Source organism: Erinaceus europaeus, chromosome 4, assembly GCF_950295315.1.
Source record: "Erinaceus europaeus chromosome 4, mEriEur2.1, whole genome shotgun sequence".
Lineage (NCBI taxonomy): Eukaryota > Metazoa > Chordata > Mammalia > Eulipotyphla > Erinaceidae > Erinaceus > Erinaceus europaeus.
Window position 1 is genome coordinate 36,148,499 of NC_080165.1, and position 7,589 is coordinate 36,156,087.

General features: G+C 43.5%; 1 pseudogene; it reads left to right on the forward strand.

Moving 5' to 3' along the window:
- The first annotated feature begins 2,408 nt into the window (after nt 1–2,408).
- Nucleotides 2,409–3,660, forward strand: LOC103123920 (glyceraldehyde-3-phosphate dehydrogenase-like; annotated as a pseudogene).
- The last annotated feature ends 3,929 nt before the right edge of the window (nt 3,661–7,589 follow it).

The window sequence follows — 7,589 nt, forward strand, 5'->3', positions numbered from 1 at the left end:
AATAAATAAATAAATAAATAGAAAAAAATTAAAAACTAATAAAGAAAAGGAGAACAAAAGAAATCTAAAGTACTATGCAGCTATCAAGAACAATGAACCCACCTTCTCTGACCCATCTTGGACAGAGCTAGAAGGAATTATGTTAAGTGAGCTAAGTCAGAAAGATAAAGATGAGTATGGGATGATCCCACTCATCAACAGAAGTTGAGAAAGAAGATCTGAAAGGGAAACTAAAAGCAGGACCTGACCAAATTGTAAGTAGGGCAGCAAAGTAAAAACCCTGTGGTGAGGGGTAGACATGCAGCTTCCTGGGAGTGTGGGGGGTGGGAGTGGGTGGGAGGGATGGGTCACAGTCTTTTGGTGGTAGGAATGGTGTTTATGTACACTCCTAGTAAAATGTAGTCATATAAATCACTAGTTAATTAATATGAGAGGGGGAAAATTAATTGTATGTCTCGAAGTTTTTGAAACACAGACTGAATCTTTTCAATATATAGGCTGTGTAATTGATATGCAGATTCTCTCAAAAGCCTAGACCAAGTAGATCAGAAGCAACCAATAGCACAGCTATATACAAGATACTGGGTACTATACAGCAAACCCTAACAAAAGGACTTTTCAAAGTTAACCCAATTACCAAATAATGTGATGATAACATTAACTATTGATTGTCTTTTTGAACCCTAAGACAGCAGGAACCTCACATCTCCACTATAGAGCCTCTACTTCCCCCAGTCCTGGAACCATTGGATAGGGCCCACTTTCCCACATACTTCTCCCAATCCATATCAAATAATATTGCATCTGCCAATCACAGCCTAAACAACACAATGATTGCCACCTCAACATGCTTCACTTCAGACTGTGTCCAGAGACTTCAGGTGTGGAATGACAACCCTTCAGTTTCATTACTCGGGTGAGACCTTTCCTTTCATAGTATACTCTAATTTCATCTCAGGTGGTTCACTTTCTAACAAAGTCCCAAAACCTAGATATACACCAGTTTCTGTGAGAGAGAGCAGATGTTCACACATATCCATAAACTACTGCAAAATATATACCTGAAAGCAATAGTACACTAGAGTTTGCAGTGAGTACCCCCCTAACACTTCCTCTCCACTATTCTAACCTTTGGGTCCATGATTGCTCAACAATTTGTTTGGCTTTGTATGTTAACTCTCTTTTCAGTCACCAGGTTCCAGATGTTATCAAGATGCCGATTAGGCTTCCCTAGACTCAAGACCCCACCAATGTGTCCTGGAGCTCCGCTTCCCCAGAGACACACCCTACTAGGGAAAGAGAGAGGCAGACTGGGATTATGGACTGACCAGTCAACCCCCATGTTCAGCGGGGAAGCAATTACAGAAGCCAGACCTTCTACCTTCTGCAACCCACAGTGACCCTGGGTCCATGCTCCCAGAGGGATAGAGAATGGGAAAGCTATCAGGGGAGGGGATGGGATACGGAGATTGGGTGGTGGGAATTTGTACCCCTCCTAGACTATGGTTTTGTTAATTAATACTTTCTTAAATAAAAAAAAATTTAAAAGAGAAATCTAAAGTAAACAGAAGAATAAAATAATTAAATAGTAAGAATTATGGTAGAAATAAATAACAACCAAAATAAAATAAAACAAACATATATTGGGTCAATGAAATTAAGTGCTGGTTCTTTGAAAGGATCCTTTGATTTGAAAGAAAGTTCTTTTAAATCAAAATTGGCAAAACTTAGGACAAAATCACTGAAGAGTAAAAAGAATACCCGGGGACCAGAGGGTAGCATGGTGAGTTAAGCGCACATGGCTCAAAGCATAAGGACCAGGGTAAGGATCCCAGTTCAAGCACCCTGCTCCAGGGGGTGGGTCGCTTCACAAGTGGTGAAGCAGGTCTGCAGGTGTCTATCTTTTTCTTCTCCTTGCTGTTTTCCCTTCCTCTCTTGATTTCTCTCGGTCCTATTCAACAACAATGACAGCAACAACAATAAGAAGAAGACAAACAACGATGATAAACAACAAGGGCAACAAAAGGGGGGAAAAAGCCTCCAGGAGCAGTGAATTTGTAGTGTAGGCATCGAGCCCCAGCAATAACCCTGGAGGTAAAAATAAATAAATAGAAGAAGACCCTAATAAATCATATTGTAAGTGAAAGAAGAGTTGTTACAGGCACCACAGAAATCCAAAGTATAGTGTAAAGTTTCTGTGAACAACTGTACAAGAAGCTAGATAACCTTGAATAAATGGAAGAGTTCCCAGAAACATATAGCCTCCCCAAACTGAATTAGAAAGAACTAGAAGGTATGAATAGACCAATTACAATCAATTGAAGCAGTCATCAAGATCCTACCCAACAATAAAAGTACAGGCCCAGATGGTTTTACAAAGGGATTTTAAAAATCCCTTAAGGGGCTCTCTGTGCTCCTGCTCCTCAGAAGCCGCTTCTCTCTTCGCAGCGCCAGCCTCCGGAGACACCATGGTGAAGGACGGCGTGAATGGATTTGGCCGCATCGGACGCCTGGTCACCCGGGCCGCATTTGACTCTGGCAAAGTGGAAATCGTTGCCATCAACGACCCCTTCATCGACCTCATCTACATGGTCTACATGTTCCAGTATGACTCCACTCACGGCAAATTCAAGGGCAGTGTCAAGGCGGAGAACGGGAAGCTTGTCATCAATGGAAAACCCATCTCCATCTTCCAGGAGAGAGACCCCGCCAACATCAAGTGGGGTAATGCTGGTACGTCGTGGAGTCTACTGGGGTCTTCACAACCATGGAGAAGGCTGGGGCTCACCTGAAGGGTGGTGCCAAGCGGGTGATCATCTCTGCCCCATCCGCCGATGCCCCCATGTTTGTGATGGGTGTGAACCATGAGAAGTACGACAACTCCCTCAAGATTGTCAGCAACGCTTCCTGCACCACCAACTGCCTGGCTCCACTGGCCAAGGTCATCCATGACAACTTTGGCATCGTTGAGGGACTCATGACCACAGTCCATGCCATCACCGCCACCCAGAAGACCGTGGACGGCCCCTCTGGGAAGATGTGGCGTGACGGCCGAGGAACTGCCCAGAACATCATCCCTGCCTCCACCGGTGCCGCCAAGGCTGTGGGCAAGGTCATCCCTGAGCTTAATGGGAAGCTCACTGGCATGGCCTTCCGTGTGCCCACCCCCAACGTGTCTGTGGTGGCTCTGACCTGCCGCCTGGAGAAAGCGGCCAAGTATGACGAAATCAAGAAGGTGGTGAAGCAGGCTTCTGATGGTCCCCTCAAGGGCATCCTAGGCTACACCGAAGACCAGGTCGTCTCCTGTGACTTTAATAGTGACACCCACTCCTCCACCTTTGACGCCGGTGCGGGCATTGCCCTCAACGACCACTTTGTCAAGCTCATCTCCTGGTATGACAATGAGTTTGACTACAGCAACCGTGGTGGACCTGATGGCCTACATGGCCTCAAAGGAGTGAGCCCTCTGGATGGATCTGCCACCCCAGGGGAGGGAAAGCAGCCCTTGCTTGGGGGGGGTCCTTCCCCAATCATCTAACACCAAGGATCTCCTGGCTTCCAGATTCCATCCCAGACCCTCTGAAGGAGGGGAGGGGCTCAGAGAGTCCTGTATTGTCACCTAACATCAATAAAGTGCACCATACCCTGCCAAAAAAAAAAAAAAATCCCTTAAGGAAGAGCTAATACCTATATGTTGTAAGCTCTTCTAGAATATTAAAGACAAAGGACTTATCCTATCTCTTTCTATTGTAGCAGGGAGTAAGAGGAAACAGGGCAAAGAGCAGAAAAGTTCCCTCTAAATTCAACTAGTAGAATTCTAGACTGACACATACATGGAAGAATCACAAGCATGATAGCCATGTTTCAGGGAAATAAGTGCTTATTGAGACAAAGCAAGGGTAGAAAAGACAGAAAAATACACACTTTAGAGGCACGCAGACCCCTGAAAAAGAGAGCAGCAATGGCCCCCATATTCCTTAGTCTTCTAATTTTTTAAAAAAAATTATTTATAAAATGGAAATATTGACAAGACTATAGGATAAAAGAGGTACATTTCCACATAATACCCACCCCCAGAGGTCTATATCCAATCCCCTCCCTTGATAGCTTCCCTATTCTTTATCCCTCTAGGAGTTCTGGGGTAGGGATGTGTGGAACCCTGAGGGGATTTACTTCAGCCATTTGTCTGCATTTTAGCCTTTAACAGTCAGGTGGAAAGGGAGATACTGGTACAGGATATGAATATCTTGGTGCCTCTTGCTCCTCTTCCTGGCTACTTGCAGGGTACAGGGAGAGGGGCTGCTAATGTCCTTCCTCCAGAGGAGTCTTTTCCTAAGCAGACCCTAAACATTATTAAGTCAACATCACTCTGATACCAAAAGTAAACTGACATACAACAGGAAAAAAAAGAAAGAAAACTATAGACTGATATCCTTGATAAACTAATATATATTTTAATGTTCTCTCTCTCCCTCCCACCCTCCCCCTTTCTCTCTTTATTTATTATTAAATAGAGACAGAAAGAAATTAAGACGGGAGGGGAAATAGAGAGGGAAAGAGACAGGGAGACACCTGCAGCCCTGCTTTACCACTCCTGAAGCTTTCCCCCTGCAGGTGGGGACCAGGGGCTTGAACCTGGATCCTTGTGAACTGTAATGTGTATGCTTAACCAGATGCACCACCACCTGGTCCCTTAAGCTATTTTTGATGCCAAGATATTGAACAAAATGCTAGCAAACCAGATATAGCAGTACACTAAAACGATCAATGGCCAAATGGGATTTATCCCCAGATATGAGCATGGTTCAATATATGAAAATCAGTAAATGTAACCCATCATACTAACAAAAGGAAAACCAGAAACTCTATGAGTATTTCAATAGATATTGAGATAGTCTTTAATAAAATTCAGCGGGAGTCGGGCTGTAGCGCAGTGGGTTAAGCACAGGTGGCACAAAGCGCAAGGACCGGCGTAAGGATGCCGGTTCGAGCCCCTAGCTCCCCACCTGCAGGGGAGTTGCTTCACAAGTGGTGACGCAGGTCTGCAGGTGTCTATCTTTCTCTCCCTCTCTCTGTCTTCCCCCATCTCTCTCCATTTATCTCTGTCCTATTCAACAACGACGACAACAACAATAACTACAACAAGAAAACAAGGGCAACAAAAGGGGATAAATAAATAAAATAAATATTAAAAAAAATAAAAATCAATAAAATTCAGCACACTTTCATGATCAAAACACTACAACAAAAAAAGAAAGAAAGAAATAGAAGGGAAATCCCTCAATCTAGTTCAGTCTATATCCAACAATTTTTAAAAAAAATAATAGTAACTTAATAATTATTAACAAGAGTGTAAGATAACAGGGGTATTATTCCATCCAATTCCCACTGAAATGAGTAGTTGAGTAATCCAGCACATTTTGTGAATTCTGTATGTAACAATCTGTACACTTCCAGAAGACTCTAATTGTAGTCAATCCACTCATACTCTTTGATTTAGTTTATTTTGTAACCAGACATATTGCACTCTTTTCGATCCTGCCTGGTAACCAATCAACTAGCACTGTACCCAGTTTGAAATGGATGAAAGCTGCTTACAAGAGCAGAACAGTCAGATGTGGTCTGAACCCACATGATCCCTCAAGCAGGTGTGAGACAAATGTAATTCCCCAATGCCTCAGTCTTCTTGGCTACACCATAGCTGTAACGCTCCAGAGCTGTAAAATGGACTTTTCCATAACACCACCACCAGAATTTCCTTTCCATCCCCTCCATTGGAAACTTCACTGTCTTTACCCTTTTGAGAGTATGAACCACAATTCTTTATGGGGTACAGAAGATAGAAGGTCTGGTTTCTGTTGCTTCTCTGATGGGCATGGAATTTGGTAGGTCAATCCATACTCCCAGCCTCTCTCTATCTTTCCCTACTGGGATAGGGATCTGGGTAGACAAGGTTCCAGGACACATCGATGACGTTATCTGTCCAGGGAAGTCACGATGACACTGAGATGAAAAATCCAAGGGCAAAAGAATGAGAGAAAAACCACTGTAACTCTTGCTTCCACATTCCAGTATCCCAAGTGAAACATGGTGGACTTTGATTATAGCCAATCTACTCTCACCTTTATTATTGGCACCTTGATGGACTCTGTTTGTAACCAATCAGCTTGTGCCACACCCAGCTGGATAACAGATAAAAGCATGGATGCTGAGATTGAAAAGTTGTTCAGGCCTGGTAGGAATTGACCTGAAACCCATTTAAGAAAAATAAATGTAACTCCCTGCCCTCCATGAGGCCTTGGTCTGGTCCTTTGGTTACTTTTGAGTTATAACACTGGAGATCTATATTACAGAATTTTTTTCATAACACTTTGGGAGCCACCCAGTGCTACACCCTGTTTGGGCCAGACCAGGGCTCAAAAACAAGAGAGTCATAGCCCCTCATAGGACCTCAGTGAGAATTCCGAGGTCTCCTTCCATGGTGGGACCCAACCTCTCTGTAGACAAAGCAGCCCTGTGTCCTGAGTGAGAGAGCAAGTGACCGACATTAAAGGACAAGGATCCTCACTGAAAAGGTAAGACCGCAGGGAGCTAGAAGCTAGGCCACTAAAAGCCGACTGGTCATCTTGACAGTCAGCTTAATTGACTGCTGGCCAAGGGAGAAAGGGAGCCCTGGTATATGACCCAGGATCATATACCAGGGGTAGACATGCAGCTTCCTGAGCCGGTGGGGGTAGGGGTGGGTGGGTGGGATGGGACAGTCTTTTGGTGGTGGGAATGGTGTTGATGTACACTCCTAGTAAAGTGTAGTCATATAAATCACTAGTTAATTAATATGAGAGGGGGAAAATTAACTATCTCTTGAAGTTTTTAAAACACAGACTGAGTCTTTAATATATAGGCTGTGTATTTGATATGCGGACTCTCTCAGTCAGGAATTTAAAGGGGGGAATATTTCAACTTCTGTGTGTGTGTGTGTGTGTGTGTGTGTGTGTGTGTGTGTACATGCCTTCTTGCTGCTTCTCACTCTCTCTCTTTCTCACTGACCATGTGTACTCCAATATGTGAAGGCGCCATCTTAGATAGATAGGTGACTGGTTGCCATGCTTGTTCACCATCTAGAAATTTTGAATTCATGAAGAATGTTTAAAATACCTCTTTTATTTTTGTTTTATGCTAAGATTAGTTCAACCATTTTGGCAAATGTCCTGGTGACTGGATAGACACTACATTAAATAGGACTAGGCTTCACTTTTAAACTTAACAGTGGTAGTGGTAAATTAAAATTGTTGTCTCTTATTCTTAAGTGTCTCCTTCCCCCAGGGAAAGCTTCTACTTAACTGCTAACTTTTTTACTGTTTCTTCTATCTACAGGAGGCTATAGATACAAGTCTCTGCCAGCTATAACAAAAATAGTATAAAAACAGCTCCAACACTCTTCCTTTGTGGTAATGTTATGAAAAAAAAAATCTGTAATATAGCTCTCCAGTGTTATAGCTAAAAATAACCAAAGACAGGGCACCAAAGTAAAAACCCTGTGGTGAGGGGTAGACATGCAGCTTCCTGGGCTGGTGGGGGTAGGGGTGGGT